The sequence below is a fragment of the Rattus norvegicus genome, chromosome 4 (assembly GCF_036323735.1).
Source record: "Rattus norvegicus strain BN/NHsdMcwi chromosome 4, GRCr8, whole genome shotgun sequence".
NCBI classification, from domain to species: domain Eukaryota; kingdom Metazoa; phylum Chordata; class Mammalia; order Rodentia; family Muridae; genus Rattus; species Rattus norvegicus.
The window spans coordinates 115,320,055-115,337,759 of record NC_086022.1 but is presented as its reverse complement, the minus strand read 5'-3'; positions in this window follow the sequence as shown (position 1 = coordinate 115,337,759).

Below are 17,705 nucleotides of genomic sequence, written 5' to 3'. Positions count from 1 at the left end.
GATTCTGATTAGTTAGATCTGCAGGCAGTTACATTTGTTGTCAACTCATGAGCAAAACAGCCTGTCATGTCAGGAAAACGCTGGTATTGAAAGAGGTCTTTTTAACTTGTGTCTCCTACACCCTTCCCTGCTTCTGCAATGTTCTCTGTTCTTTAGAGGAGACAGGTTGTGATATTGCAGTATTAACTAAGGGATAGAAACTCCACAGTAACTTACTGTCTACACTCTAACTCCACTCTTATCTAGTATGAGTCTCTGTATTAATCACCATCCAGTTTTTCAAACTGTGGTTTAGAATAGAAATATGAGGGTTGACTAAACCTTGGCAACAGTAAAAGATTTTTAAAAGTGCTACAACTAAAAACGAATTCAAAATCAGATATGTGGTAAACTCATGGTGTTCTGGCAGTATTTACCAGTACTGTGTCCTGTGACTACATTGCTGCCTTGGTTCTGGACACAATGCACGCATATCTCGAAGGTCATACACCTTCAAACAGTTTAACACTGGGAAACAGCATAGAAGACTGAGACCTGTGATGACCATATTTTATGAATTATAGGGGTGTTCTGTGCATATAAATTTTCCTATCTCTCTCTCTATATATATATTATATCTCTCTATATAATATAATCTCTCTATATATAATATATAATAGTTTAATTGCAGAACATTAAGACTTTAAATATTTTCAGCCTGCCTTCTTTAACTTTTAAGTATCAAATTATTATATTTCTATATTGTTTTATGTCAGAATGTTTGATTTCATAATATTTTCCTTGAGCTTCTGACCAGAGTGGCATATAAAATTATTAAGTGCATTTTTGCCTTTAGATGATTATTACAGACGTTTCAGTAATTCTGAAATGCTTCTAATTCAACTTATGCCATTTTGTACTGTGGTATTCAATGGGGTATTATGAGCACTGATGATTAAAATAAAAATATTGATGCAATCTGCAGAATATTTATCATGGCATTAAGTATTACAGGGTCAAACTCTCATCTAATACTTAGCTATTTATATACAAACAACATACACGCCCATTTAATCTGTTTGAAAATGTCCTTCATTCTTAATACGTTGCACAATTTTATGTTTACCAAATAATTGTTTAAAGATAATTTTCTTTAAGATGTATTTTCTGTAAATGAATGATTTGAATACTTATTGCATATATCTGTATGCCCGGGGTTATGTAAAAATTTCTATTATAAAAAAGGTGTAGAAAGGGAAAAGTTTAAGAAATCCTGGCATAGACAACACGCTGATTAGCCCTTACTCTACTAGTAAAATGTCAGTAATGACTGTGGGAGAGATTTTTGTGGGCTAATGTTAATGTACAATAAAATCACAGGCATTTTAGAAATGAAAGCAGACCAGATGGGTCCTGTTTTCTCAGTTGGAGATCCATTTTAGTTCCATTGAGCTCAAGCACAACTCCCTAGTAACATTTCTTAAAATATGCACCACACAGACTCCCACCCAAGTGATAGACATGTTTGAGAGAATGAGAGAGCCTGTGACCTTTGCTTACTATCCACTTACAGTATGTTTAAAAATACTTGATTACTCCTTGTATTACAATGATTTATCTTGGGGATCACATAGTCTCACAGGAATTACTAGCACTGGCTTTGGGGATTCAAATCTCAGCCCAGCTCCCAGGACCTCTGTAAGCTGAACACTTCTCTGTCTATGTCTTCTCACTGCCAAGCAAAGATAATAGTTTCTGGAACTAATAACTTAATAGACAACCAGCTAAACAAACAAGCTAGAGTGGTAATAAGTACTTAATACATACTTGCTGATATTGGCAGTAAGGTTTTAATTTTAAGATTTATTTTTATTCTCTAGCTAGTGTGCACATGTGTGTGCTGTATGTGGGGATGCACGCAGAAGTGGAACACTTGTGGAGGTAAGGAGAGGGTGTCTGATCCTGTGAGGCAGAGTTATAGGTGATTGTGAACCCCTTGATATGGGTGCTTTGAGGAAAACTTAGATCGTCTAGTTAGATGGTTAGAGAAATGGCTCAGTGGAGAGGTGTTTGCTGACAAACCCTACAATCTAAGTTTGATTTCTGGGAACCACATGGTGGAAGTAAAGAATCAACTCCAGTAAGTTCTCTCTCTGTCTTCCTTTCTTCTTCCTCTCGCTCTGTCTGTCTTTCCAATCTGCCTACACACACACACACACACACACACACACACACACACACACACACACACACACACTATTAAAAATGAGTGTGCTATTTGTTTTGGACAACTTGACACAAACTTAGGCATATTTAGGAAGAAGAAATATCGGCAGAGAAAATGCCTCTATCAGATTAGTATGTAGAAAAGTCTGTGGAGGCATTTTCTTGATTTACGATTGGTATGGAATCTCTATCTCACTAAGGGTGGTGATACTCCTGGGCATGTGGCCATAGATTTTTGTTATTATATATATATATATATATATATATATATATATATATATATATATAATCAAACCAAACAAACCATACAGTAAGCTGACAAGCAGCATTCCTCCGTCCAGGCTCCTGCCTTGAAATAATGCTATGGCTTCTCTTAATGATAGATTTTTAACAGGATGTGTAAGCCAAAGAACCACCTTTTTGCCAAGTTGATTTGGGTTGGAGAGTTTTATCACATTAATGGGGAGGAAACCACTACATTGGCTGAATGTGTTTCTTCCTGTCCTTTTTCATAAACTGATGAGGAGGACAATGCCAATGATACCTCTTGCACCAGGCAGAGTAAGCTGATTTACTAGGAGAGTGTTTTATAAAATGTGTTTTGCACATGGGTAGCAGCCTCCTACTTCTGACAGCATAAGGTAAAGCATTATGAATGCAAATAATGAGGGCCCACGCCATTTTACGGGGAGTCCTCTTGGAGCAGGATCCTCATCGTGTTTTGGCTTGTTTTCTGTTGAATTCTAATGTGCATCAAATCTAAGAATTATACTTTTATGGACTAACCACAGCAAAGTAAAGGTCTCCAGAGTCTCTGAATGACTACAAGAAGAAGAGTTGCCTCCTACATGCCTTGTTTTCTACATGAGAGAGGTGTGGATTTCCACTTATCTTAAGCTACTTAGCTATTACTCTTTGCTGGGGTTGATTAACAAGCATTTTGAGTAAAAGTCACATAGAACTATTGAGCCTCCTAGACTATGACCAATCAACTTTAATAGGAAAGCGAAACAACAACAAAAAGCAAAAAAAAAAAAAAAAGGAAATTGGCTTTCAATCAAAACCACATATCATATCTAGTCATAAATCTTCTACCTGTCACACATTCTGCATCAATTTTTTCAGTCACAGAAACATGTTCTTGGGGGGGTAAACTAGTTTAGTGGTAAATCATGTCAATCTGAACAATAAGTAGCTTATCAAAATAACTATAATTAATCATTTCTTAGAACTACAATCTTTCTTCTTATTTGATTCAGTGGTGGTCAGTAAAACATGATAAATGTTCAATAAACTATAGTAAATATTTCTTAAGAATATATTGTAAATCAGGAAAAAATTAAAAGGAAATAGAAATATAATGAAGATTATTAGAGCCACGAGAACACCCTGTTTAAATTCAAAAGCTCATGGAATTATAGTGACTACGTTCCCAGTACCACAGAAGGTATCATCTGCCCCCTGAAGTCTTCTCTAATCTATTTTTTAAAACAACATTTTATTATGTATATTCAAAGTATGTAATATAGGGCTGATGTTGCTCAGTGGTCAAGACACATACATAATAGCTCACAACATCTGTAATTCCTGTTTCAAAAGATTTGATGCCAACCAAGCACACACAGAATTAATATAAATTTCAAACTAAGCTAAACAATGTGATGTTGTGGGAGGAAAATGGGATTATTTCTCAAAAATTAAATCAAAGAATATTAATAAGTGGTCTGTGTCTGTTTCACTATGCATAAACTAGTATTCTTCTGGTAAGCTTCTTTATGAGACATGACAGGATTTCCTTTTTTGAGGCCAAATACTAATTTTTCCCACATACACAGAACAATTTTTCTTGATATACTAACCCATTGGCAGACCTTGTCACCATTTTCTTGCCTTGGCTTTTGTGATTCATACCACAGTGGGCGTGGGAGGACAGGACCCTCCCCTGGGTTCTGGTTTCTGCCTGCCTGAGCAGAAGGATTGCTGTGTGTTAGAAACTTCCTTTAGAACCTTCCACAATGTTTTCTATGAGGGTGGTAAGAATTTAGATCTTTCTAAAAAAAAATCTCTGTCCAGGTAAAATGTACAGCATGAAATTCTGATTAGCGATTAGGGTTGAATATATGTCAAACGAATGGGCAAAGATTAAATTCCAATTAATGTTTCTGGTGGGTTTTCTCTGAGTCTCAGACTTTTTCTCCCCAGAAAGAGTCTTACTGTGTAAGCTGGCAGGAAACTTTCTGTGCAGACCAGGCTGGTCTTGAATATCTGCCTAACCCTGTCTCTGCCTCTAAGCCACAGCACACTAAGCCCTGGCTGGCACTTCTGATGCTCCTTTGCAGGCAGTTTGATCCCCATAACATTGTCAAATTCAGACATTGTTGGCAGAGGACAAAATGCTCCATTTTCAGTGCACATTTCTAAGCCAAGCTGATATATGAAGCTGTTCTTGGTGTTGATTTTGTTTGACACAGGATCCTATGTAGCCAAGGTTGGCTTCCTGCCTCCACCTCCCAAGCCTGCGTGGATGACAGTAGTATGCCCCCACCTCTGTCTGAGGAGTCTTTATTAATGTGTTCAAGTGACTTTGACTAAGGAGCAGGGAAGTCTTCAAGCTCCCGATATTCACTATGTGGGAGGGGGAGACATTCTACAATGCAGTTTCTCATCTTTAAGGTTTTGGCATTAGCTTTTGTATCCTCTGTATGTTTTTGTTGCAAATTAATCCCCCCAGCCACATCCCCAAGGCAAGTTGCTGAGAACAAGATCTATTTTTCTCTATATAATAATCCTTATTACCACACCAGATCTCTCCCCACCACGAGAAATTAATGGACAGCTTTTAACCAGTGGCATATTTGAGCTCTCAAAAGACTTCCCTGCAAGAGCACTGAACTCCAGTAAGTCAAGGACAAAGGGACTTGCTTTGATATTTGTCTTTAAACCTTTGGTGTCACTGGCATCTCCTTGAGCAGCCTCATTGGCTTTTCTAAGTGCATCTTCTCCTGATGAACTGAATGTGTCCTCTTTGCACATAGTTAACAGCAAGTAATGCTTTTCTGTTGTTCTTGAATGCTCAGAAATCCAGAACTTTTTACATTATGACGCATCTCATTAATCTTCCTCATCTTCCTCATTGTCTGCTGTCTTGTTCCACGTCCTCTTCTTCTTTCTCTAACTCCTCTTCCATATCTATTCCCTCCAACTCCCTCTTCTTCTGACTCTCCCTTCCTTTCTCCTCTTACTCCATTAGCTCAGTCTAATTCAAGATGCCCTTACCCTCCCCAGAGTATTAAAATAGTCCATGGGCGATATGACTATTTTCACTCACAATTCTCTTATGAGATATTCAAGATATATATGACTCTTACTGACCATCCTCCATTGCTTTCCTGTAGCTGTGATAAACATCATGACAAAGGTTACTTCTGGAGGAAAGGGTTTGTTTTAGCGTATGGGTTATAGTCCATCAGTGAGAGAAGCCAAAGCGCTCAGGGTGGACACCTAAAAGCAGGACTGAAGCAGAAACTACTGAGGAGTGCTGATTGTTGGCTTCCATTCTCTGGTTTGACCATTTTCTTTCTTATGCAACCCAGTGCTACCTACCCTGGCTTGGCACCATTCACAGTGAATTGCACCCTTCCACATCAATTGTTATTCAAGAAAAGTTCCCCAGACTTGCCTATAAGGCAGTCTTAGATAGACAAATCCTCAAGGGAAGGTCGTTCTTCCCAGGTGACTCTAGTTTGTGTCAAGTTGACAAAACCCAGCCAGCATGCTGACTATATATAGATTTGGGGTTTTTTCCTCACAGATTATTCCACTATGACAAAAATTAAATTTATCTTTTTCCTGTTAAAGTTCTGTCAGTCACTATTATTTCTTATTTTAAGAAATTGCACCTGGAGTTTTGAAAGACCCCCAGAGAGGACCTTTCCCTCAGGAGGAGTCCCAAGCGCCCAATGACCGAGCCGAGTCCACTCGGATGCAATCAGCAAGAGGGTTTATTGGAAAACACAGGTACCTGCGGGCACACAGTCTCTTCGGAGGACTTGCGCACCCAGCAGCTCCAGCATGGGGCTTTTATAGGGATTGGGGAAGCAGAAGCGGGCGTACAGAAGCAGATGCATAGTTACGGGGATTGGTGGATTCAAACGAGGCACATAGACATGTTCACATATGATTGGCTATTTCACATGATGAGGTAATAAGGTATAGCTACACACATTGGCAGGTTTGGGGCATCCTGGATGTCGGGGGCTGGGGGCTTATCTCTTCCTGCCAGGTGGCCTGTGAGTGGTACTCCTGGTCTGTTCTGCATTCCTTTCCTTTTATGGTCTGTTAGTTTTCACGGTGACTCGGCCCTAGGTATCTGGGCGTGCCTGGGCTCCTTCAAGCCTGTTGCAACTCTGAGTTAAGACTCATGGGGTGGGTCTTTCATTTTCCCCCATTTTCTTTTAGACTTGAGTAAAATCCTTTACTCAAATCGAATTCTAAGGAATCTCTTCCTGTTGTCTTACCCTCTGGTATTGTTGGGTGAGAACAAGCGTCTGAATGACTGAGAGTCTGTTCTTTATGAACTGCATCAATCTGTTTAGAATGCAGGGGCCAAAGAGGAAGATTAGGAGAAGGATGATTAAGGGTCCCATCAAGGTGGACACCAGGGTAGCAAACCAAGGGGATCGGTTAAACCACCCCTCGAACCAGCCTTGTTGGGAATCAAACAGCTTCTGTCTCTGGGCCAAGCGTTCTCGGAGCTTAGCCATGTTATCTCTCACTAATCCTGTATGGTCTGCATAGAAACAACATTCTTTCAGTGTAGCACACAGGTTCCTTCTTTAAGGAATATCAGGTCTAATCTTCTCCTATTCTGAAGGACTACCTCTGAGAGGGAGGTTAGGTATTCTTGGAGGTCAGCTAAAAAGTCTTTCACTCTTTTTATATCTGAGTCAATGGCAGTTCTGAATTCTCTATAAACCTTGCATTGCAGGGCAATGGCAGATGTCCTTGTGCTGCCCTTGCAGCACCTAGATAGCCTTAAGTAATTCTCAACTCTTTTTTTTTTTTCTTACTAAGTCTTTAGCATCAGGATTCCAATCTGGACACTATCTAAACCTACACACCAAGGTCATGACTAGCTTTTAGAACTTCTAAACTTATACAGATTGTGATCCCTGAGGCACAGTCCCAAGAAGTGTTAGGAGTACTAACATATGCAATGTTACATCATTTGTAATAGAAATCAAGCCTATCCCCACACCTATCTTGATAAAACCCGGGGCAAACATGAAATTAAGTCTAGGGAGCTTTTTGAAGATCTGAGTTTCCCTCTAGGTCCCAGCTCTCAGCCCCAACAGCTAGTACACGGCTGGTGAGGGTTGAGAGTTGATGGCTGTCAGGGTGGTCAGCAGAACCAGGTACGGTCCTTTCCAGTGAGTATCTGGGTTCGGTGCCATCGTATGTAGCCGAGTCTCCGACCTGGAACTGGTGAGATGTCTCAGGGGTCCCCAGGGCATAGGCTGCTGCCAGCTCTGAGCAGATTTCTTTCTGTATCACCTGTAGGTCTTTTAGCCTGGCACACAAATCATTATTACTATGGCACTATGACATGTTGGTTCAGTAACATCATCTAATACAGTCAGTGGGGCTGAGGCCCTATATAAGATCTCAAAGGGGGTAAGGCTGAATCTGGAAGGGGTATTTCTTGCTCTGAAGAGAGCAAGAGGGAAGGAGTGTCACCCAGTCTGCGCCAGTCTCCATGGTTAATTTGGTCAGGGTCTCTTTTAGAGTTCTATTTATTTACCCTACCTGTCCTGAACTTTGAGGTCTGTAAATACAATGTAATTTCCAATCGACCTCTAAATACTTAGCCACACCCTGGCTTACCTTGGCAACGAAAGTAGGGCTGTTGTCTGACCAGATTACCTTGGGCATTCCAAATTGGGGGAAGATTTCTTCCAGTATCTTCTTGATGATTGCAGAGGCCGTCTCTCGTTTGGTGAGGAAAGCTTCTATCTATTCCTGAAAAAGTATCTACAAGCACTAGGAGATACTTGTGATTATATTTTTCTGGTTTTATCTCAGTGAAGTTCACTTCGACTTTTCACCAAACTCTCTAGGTCTCTTTGCCCTGTTTGCTTGCTAAGCATTCACTTATTGACATACCTTATACTTTCTACTGCCTCTCTGGCTAAAATCTTAAAGTCTATTACATACACTTAACTACTTGGACAAACTTTTTATCTCCTAAATGAGTCCATTTCTGTATTTGGCAAAGTGAGTCTTTTCTTTGTTCTCTGGGGAGTATAGCTTTCCCCTCAAGTGTGCCATTGTCCTTTATCTTTTAAGCAATTTGGGCCTTTTCTAAGTGAGGCCATCCCTTAGTCCAATCCTAGTTCTCAGTGGCTGTCTCTTGCAGGCCTGCAACCAGGATGGGCTCCTGCATAACCATTTTTCGAGCCACTTGATCTGCTTCGTTATTGCCCCATGTCACTGAATCTCTTCCCTCCTGATATCCTGAGCAATGAATAGTACTCACAGTTGTTGGCTTCATCAGGGCATCCAAGAGATGGCAAAGGCATCTGCGGCACTGATGTACTGGGGGGTTGAGGTTCAGCCATCCTAGATGACATTGTGTTGTCCACCATGGCAGCACCCACTTATCTCTGACCTTCATGAAGAGAACTGTTCCCGTCTGTGGACAAGGTAGCCTCGGCTTTCAGCAGGGGTCAATCAGCCAGTCGCAGAGGTCTTTCCTCCACCCATGGGCTTCTGCCAGTGCTTGACACTCGTGCTGTGGTGGCTCCAGGTCGGATTGGGCAGCAAGGTGACCAGATTGCCCCCAACAGGTGGAGAATCTAGTCCATGGCAGCTGACCAGTGGTCCCATCTTTTGGGACACTCTATTCAAAGGCAAACATCAGCCAGTCTATCACAGTTTAAGTCCTGGATTGGGTGATAATTGTTAGTGCCCGGCTGGCAGGACTGATATGTTCCAAGTAGAACAGCGCTAAGCCATTCATCTCCCAGCATCAGGTACTGGTGCACTGAGACAGGTCTTAAGCTCCGCATACACAGTCTGTAGATATGCATACACATGGCCTCACCCAGCCATTTCAGCCCACGCAAGCCATTTTGGGGAGCAATTTTCTCATGAGCAAGGGATGGGGGCAGTCAGGGATGACTATGAACTAATGGGTTACCCGGCCCACGCCAAGGTCCACTGTTCTTCGGGCAGTCCATAAGTATTGTTTGTTGCCAGTAGGCCCCTGTACCCAAGGTCTTTGGCCCACTGGAGCATAGGAGCACAGAGCATTGGGTCCCTGTATCCATAAAACAACTGGGCAGGCTTCCCTCTATCTCTGCACATAGCCAGCACTCCAGGACCGAGAGGCTCTCCAGTGTCCCCTCTTGTTCTTTCTGGGGCAGTCCCTGACCCAGTGTCTTTTTTTTTCTTTGCATTAGGCACACTGATCTTTAGCCAGGAATTCTCTTCTGTTGCCAGGTACTGTCTTCCTAGGTTCCCTAACTACTGTGGCCAGTATATGTTCCTCTCTTGTCTTTTATCTCTCTTTAGCTCTCTAGCTTCCTCTTCTTTTTGTCTCTTTTCTTCCCTAGCTTTCTGCTCTTTTTACCTTCTTTTCTCTTTCTCTTTCTTTAACCTTACTTTCTCTGTAACTTATACTAACTCTCAGCAACTTAGCTTAACCCTTCAAATTTCTGTAACTTTCTCTTCATACCCTTTCCTTATCTTAGCCAGATTGGTGGGGCATTTTCCAGCCCCTAGGAGACCCACCCTTGGAGCCTGGGGGCAGACCTGGAGCACTCCCTACCTTCAGGCGCATTGAAGTCAACAGTCAGGAGCCTTCCATCCATGTCTGGAACATTCTTTCTGGCCTCTAGCAGGATTCTGTCTTTCCTCAGTGGTAAAGAAGATCTGTAACAGTTACTAACAAGCATCTCACGTGGGATGGTGAGAAAACAAGAAGGGAATCTAGAGGAGAGAGGTCCACTGAAGAGGACAAATAGCATTTAGTCACACAGCTAAACCAGGAGGCGTTTTTTTGGACAAAAAGGCCACTTATATTTATAAGCACAAGCTTTGTCTATGAAACAGAAAGGCGAACAGAGAGGCAGCCTAGCTGTTACTGGCTGTCTCTCTGGGCTTAGATTTTCCCTTAAGGAGTACCTACCTCCCTCCAGTGTCAGCTTGGTGGCTTTGCCTCTCAAGAGAACCAGCCTCCAAATGACACTAGGCTTCTAGTAACAACTAATAACAAAAGGATGGAGAGATGGTTAGAACCTGGGTGCTAGATACTAAGCAGCTGACAAAAGAATTGTAACCAGTTCACCTGGGGCTTTCAGGACTTTAGTAACAGCCCTTTACCAAACTGTCTCAGTGGGCTATAGGCCCATGGAAAAGAAAACATTAATCCTGACTGGCAAAACAAAGTTCTTCACAGTTGTAGATACTTTGAAACTATTTTAGGGGCTCTTTTTGTCCCCCAACCTGGGGCATTTTAACCATAGGGGCAGGAACTGGCTGCTGTGGGGATAGGACCAAAGGCACTCTCCATGTTAATGATGATCAGCGAGAAAAGTAATTTAATGTTGGAGACTGACTCCTCCCTTGGTATAAGGACAGCAGATAAGGCAGGCTTCCTTAAAGAACTTCTCTTAATGAGCGCTCTCCTTCGGTGAGCAAATGTCAGAAATTCCTTTCCTGTTCTTGTTTTCCTTATAGTCCTCTCCCACCTCGCTCTCAGCCTTTTTAGATAGTTCTTCCCTTAGCATTTCTAACACCGCCTGTCCCTTTTTTATAGCCTGTTGACAGCATTTCTGATCTTTTAGGCAGCTACACACTAAGTGCCATACCGGCTGAAACTCTGCCTTTAAGATTCCTTACTCCCAAGGAAAATTTAAATCTTTCCCAGTTCATCACAGCTGGCTGCGAGCACAAGCACAGATAAAACACTATGTTTTTGTTTTGTTTTTCTTTCCTTTTTTCAGAGCTGCGGACCGAACCCAGGGCCTTGCGCTTGCTAGGCAAGAGCTCTACCACTGAGCTAAATCCCCAACCCCCAAAACACTATGTTTTAAAAATTAACTTTGGCTATCAACCAACACACTGCCACTAGAGCGGGGTCTACAAAATTAAGTTTCTTACTCACTAAGCGTTAAGGGGACCAAGAAAAACTCTTCGACGAACAAAGCAAACAGTTTCATGATTTCAAACACAGTCATCGGTCCAAGATTTTAAACACAGTCGTCAGTCCAAATTCAAACACGAAACAAAAGTCAAAAAGACACTAACAGACACAACACGTCCAGAAAACCACAGTCAGGTCACAAAGAAGACAAACAATTCCAACAGTCAAACAAGTAACAAGCAGACGCGCCGCGCAGCTTCGGTACCAAACTGAAACCAAAAATTCAGACGGAGTCAGCGAGGGTCTTGGATCCTCTACTCCAATAAAATTCAGACGGAGTCATCAAGGGTGCGGATCCCTCCGAAAACGGACGGAGGTGCCACGGATCCGGATCTCCCTCTCCTCCAACCACCCTTGGAACGTCTTCCAGGGCTGCGGGGGAGAAGTCCGAGCTCGTCAGCTCCTTCTCTGGCCCGCCCAGATAGTCCCCAGATCTGAGCCTATTGATCGATCGTTCACAGGACAAGACACAACAGACAAGACAAACGCCGGCCGGCTTACCTCCCGGTGGGTGGTCGGTGATCTCTGGGCGGAGGGTCTCCAAACCCCGGGCGAGCCCCCATAATGAAAGACCCCCAGAGAGGACCTTTCCCTCAGGAGGAGTCCCAAGCGCCCAATGACCGAGCCGAGTCCACTCGGATGCAATCAGCAAGAGGGTTTATTGGAAAACACAGGTACCTGCGGGCACACAGTCTCTTCGGAGGACTTGCGCACCCAGCAGCTCCAGCATGGGGCTTTTATAGGGATTGGGGAAGCAGAAGCGGGCGTACAGAAGCAGATGCATAGTTACGGGGATTGGTGGATTCAAACGAGGCACATAGACATGTTCACATATGATTGGCTATTTCACATGATGAGGTAATAAGGTATAGCTACACACATTGGCAGGTTTGGGGCATCCTGGATGTCGGGGGCTGGGGGCTTATCTCTTCCTGCCAGGTGGCCTGTGAGTGGTACTCCTGGTCTGTTCTGCATTCCTTTCCTTTTATGGTCTGTTAGTTTTCACGGTGACTCGGCCCTAGGTATCTGGGCGTGCCTGGGCTCGTTCAAGCCTGTTGCAACTCTGAGTTAAGACTCATGGGGTGGGTCTTTCATTTTCAATTTTGTTTTCCTTTGAGACAGACTCTTGCAATGCAGTCAAGGCTAAGAATTCTGTTACTTCAGGCTCCTTAACACTGGGTTGACAGGAGTGTAATGCCACATATGACTCCTTATCTATTTTGTAATCCCAAAGAGTGGCATTTTTTACTCAATTTGTTCTTCTTCCTTTCAATAAGTAGATCTCACTGATTTTTGTCTCTTGTGGAACCATGGAAACATGTCTGCTAATTGTTGCCCCACTATCTACTGTTGTCTCAATCTAAATAACCCTCTATAGGAGGAATGATCCTTAATGGAAATTAGATTTAAAAGATCTGATCAAGAACAATAATGATGTCAACTTGATGGCTTCAGATTTCTCTTGCCCATTCAAATGTGAGTATTGCTTCTGGAAATTTTTGCCTTCTGGAACTCCTAAGGTTCTTAGATTTTACAACATTCTTCAAGTAGGTAAGACTATACATTGTTAAGACCCAATGAGTCTACTGAGAAGGCTGAGATAATGTTATGTGTTGACTTTTGAACCACATGGTAAAAGGTTTATCACAATATATTGCTTAATTAACATGAAAGCAGCTCTGGGAGGACAAGCTGTGTTGCTCTTCTTCAGAGACAACCTTTGATTAGCCACTTAGTGCAGAGACAAAGTGAAGGAAGGCCGAGATGAAGGGCATTCTGTTCCTCCAAGGAAATGAAGTATGTTTAGCTGTTTTTCTTCTTTCCCTTTTTATTCTGGAGGAAAATACATAGATGAGAGATAAGGGGTAGAAAAGCACAGAAGGAAAGCAACAGTCTGTTTTAACTGAAAAATTCCCAAGGCAGAGCTACAGATGTGGGATTTACTTGGGAACTGTGTTGGTGAGGAGGGATTGTCACCTTAGCATACTCTAGACTCATTGGGAAAGCAAGACTCAATGAGAAATTCTCTTTATCATGTTCTCCCCTGGGAGAATTTTGCTAAATTGGTTGACTGCGGTGAGAAGACACACACTCAATGTGGGCGGTGCCTTTTCATGAGCTGAGCTGTCGAGTGTATAAGTTTGGAAAATGTGAACTGGACACCAGAAGCATATTTATTTTATGTATGTATTTAATTAATTAATTAATGTCTTCTTGACTGTGGATGTTATGTGACTAGCTCGTCTTTCCATACAAAGATAGGGTCTCTAATTTGACATTGTGAGCTGAATAAATAAACCTTGCTTTCTCATCTACATGAAAGTTGCTTTCTGTCCAGGCATCTTTACCACAGTAAAAGAAGTGGAACCAGAACCAGGAATAGGAGCAAATGCAGGAAGCATAGTGAGGGAGAAGGGAATACATGGATGGAAAGTAACGAGGTCCCCAAAGGTGCTGCTCATGAGAAAGGTCACTATTGATTCTCCCTCTGCAGCAATTTTAGGAGAAACGTTGAGGAATCATACCACTGAGTCTCCATATAAGGCTTCTTTCTCCCAGGTAAGTTAGACACGCACTCCATACTATGTCTGCTACTAAACACAGGTCAAATGAGTTATACCATCTCCCTCAAAGAGGAGACCATGAAAAGATGTATAGAATTCTCCAGCACATGTGACTGAAATCAGAGGCCAGGAGGAGATGGACATTGTAACACTAAAATACCTGCCCTTTCAATCAGCAAGGAGATTAAATGTGGCGCTCTGTAAGAATGCTAAGTGGAGACATTCTTGTGGTAAAATTCAGAAGCCTGCTAGATAATGCACTCCATTCAAGTGCTAATACTATAAGTCTTGATCTGAATCATTGTCTTCACAACCATCTCAGAGAAGCCCTACCATTAACACTATTCTTGCATTCATAAAAAATACCATGACCATCAGCCTGTCCTGCTCTAGCCAGTCACATTGGTTTAGTTTATTTTTGTTTCCTAAATGCATTTGTCCTTGTTAGATTGTATTATGGATGCCTACACCCTTCCCTTGTTGAGGACTGGTCTGTTGCTATGCATTGCAATGCTAAGTGTGAGCCTCAAAGACCTGTTTCACCAGAGACTAGTGAGTCCGAATGTAGACCCAAGTGATGCTATGTGACCTTGCCCCCAATTTATTACTGATTGGAAGATAAAGATGTCTAAAGCTGATGGCTGGGCAAAATTGAAATAGGCAGGGTTTGGTGTTCCCAGCCTTGGGGGTCAGATACCAACAGGAGAGAGAGAAGAAGGTAAAGAAGGAAGATAGGAGCAATGGGTTAGGAGGGAAGAAAGCATGACTCTTAGGGCTGGCCAATTATAGATAAGAGCAGCCCACATGACACATCATAAGTAAAACCTTGGGGTTATACATAAGAAAGTAGATTCTCATAGCATAGAGGCTAGATATCTGCTCATGTCTAGTGCTGATTAAGGCTTATTAAAAATATGAAGATTGTGTGTATCTTATCTGGGAACTAAATAGTCAAAAGTGAAACCCTTTCAGTAGAAACCCTGAATTGTGATTATTTTCAGCAGCACTCCCCATTTGGCTAAATGGCGCATTTTCTTCCATTTCAGTTTAAATTCTATTCCTAGGATGTTATTTGACTTCCTGATCACATGCTTATATATTCTATAAACTTTAGGGGGGTGACAAATGGTTTATTGGGCAAAGACATGTGTGTGATGACCTCAGTTTTATCTCCTCATCTTACAGTAGGAGAAAGAGGACTGACTCCATAGGTTCTCTGACTTCCAAATATGCAAAGATATATGTACACACACACACACACACACACACACACACACACACACACACACACGCGCGCGCGCGCGCACACTAACAATAAAAGTAATAACAGTAATAATAATAATAATTTTAATTATAAAAGTTATTAGCTCTCATAAGCATTATCTTAACTTCTTGCACTTTGAGACATAAGTTCCCTGGGCAAGGAGATGCATAGGCACTATGATTCAGTGCCCAATGCAGGCTCAATGTCCTATGGATATAATAGAGTGGTGATGGACTCAACTACTTGAGCTGAGTGGAAGGAGATGCAGCTAGTGTTAAGACCAAAATTGACATTGTGAAGACAGTCTACTTCATTACTTCTGGTGATCACTTGCTTCACAGACACATTTTTGAAGAAAAATGATAAAAGAAAAATAAAAATTGCTAGTAGAATTGAGATGAAGCTTTTGGTTTTGCTTTATTTTAGACATTGTCAGATATCAGAAATTCTATTCTTGAAATACTATTCTTACTTTAGAATGCATTGACACCCACTTCTTGTGGCTGAGAATGGCTTAACTAATAAAGAACTTGTAGTAAATGTGGGAGAACCTGAGGCAAATCCCAAGAATTCACAGGAAGTCAGGGATGACAGAGTCTAATCTCAATATTCCTACATGAGGATGGGAGGCAGGAGAATTCAACGAAGCCTTCAGGCCGCTTTGCTTGGCATATTAGGAGTGAAAAACAAGGTGGAAACCAAACAGACCATAAAGCTGTTCTTCTGATTACCACATACATACCTGTACTCACACAGAAACCGTGCACACACAGAGATTAAATCTCATCTATTTCTCTTGTTGCTATTAACGAGGTTTCATCTTCTTTTATTTTAACCAGCCATTTTTATAACGTAAGCATTGTATGGCTCCAGAAGCAATCATTTCAAACCTTAAAACTCTAGTGTCAATGGTTATAAAACCAAGCAGATTGAAAATAGGAAGCCCGTGGTGTTTTCATGGTGTGGTTGACACTCCATATCCATAATCCATAGATATGGCCAATGTTAATAAAACTATTTTTTAAAAAAAATGAGCTGGGATACAGGTTAGATAATACAATGCTTGCCTAACTTGCACAAAGCTTGAGTTCTTTCTGTATGGCAAACACCAGGTATGCTGGTATGTGTCTCAATTCCAGGCGGAAGAATACCTCAGGTTGGAAGTGGAGGCAAAAGGAACACAAGTTCAAGGATGATCTTGACTACAAAGTGATTTTAACTTGGGTTGTATAAAACATTATTTTAAAATATGAGTGTGTGTCAGTGTGTGTGTGTGTGTGTGTGTGTGTGTGTGTGTGTACTTAATATGTCTGGACTTTTATCTTTGTTCTCTAAACAATGCAGTTCTCTAACCATTTATATAAGACATACTTTGTATTAAATATTATAAGCACTCTTCACATGATTTTAAGTACATGGGGAGATCTGAGTAGGTTATATGCAAATACAAAGCCATTTCATATAGGAAACTTGAGCATCTGTGGTTTTTAGTGTCCACAAGGGAGACCTGGAACCGTTCCCCTGTGGATATTGAAAGGATTGTACTTAAAGTGCTGTGAATCTAATTTAGCTTCATGAGTAATTTTTCTCTTCGAGAAGTACTCACTCCAGCTAGAGTAGTATTTGATAGAAAATGTGCCTTGTGTGAATTATGCTGGGCATTGGGACACTGTTACAAGTCCTTGAGACAGAAAGACACTGAGTAGAACATGTTTCCTTCTGACTTATGATAAGTGGGCAGTCATTTTAAATGGCATAAATTTCCTTCAACCAGTCTTTTACTAACACAGTGCTTAGAAGTCAGTGAGTCTTAAGCATTACTATAGCACTATGTAAAATATTTCCATTTTAATTCTTCAAGGTTATTAGCATGCCTGTGTTTCATTTACACATTTCACATTCTTCCAAGTAACCTTTAACTTCTTGTTAGTAATATACCGGATGCTGAACATGATACAGAGCATTTAAAAGCACAAGATATTTTCATTCTGAAAAGCATTAAAATTATATGTTGATGTGCTATATCTCATCAGAAAAGTATGGGAGCAAAAAAGATACACTACAGTAAAGGCAAGACTGGACTGCATGGTGGGGTGGGGGGGAGGGGATGGGTTGCAATGGAATAAAAATGTCCATACCCATTGTTCTAGCATCCGTAGTTGTGGGAAAAAAATATAGCCCCAAAAGCAGCTTAGAGAATAAAGGGTTTATTTTGACTTAGGTCATAGTTCATCATTTCAGGCAGTCAAGCTGATAGGAATTTGAGACTGTTACACAAAGCATATCCACACCCAGGAGCAGAGAGAGGTGAATGTGTACATGAATTGTGCTCAGCTGGCTTCTACTTTTATACAGGCCAGCACCCAAAACCTTAGACTGGTGCCATCCACTTTCAGGCTGTATTTTCCTACATAAATTAAGGGAATCAAGACAGCCCCTCACAGAACCACCCACAGAGCATCCTGGT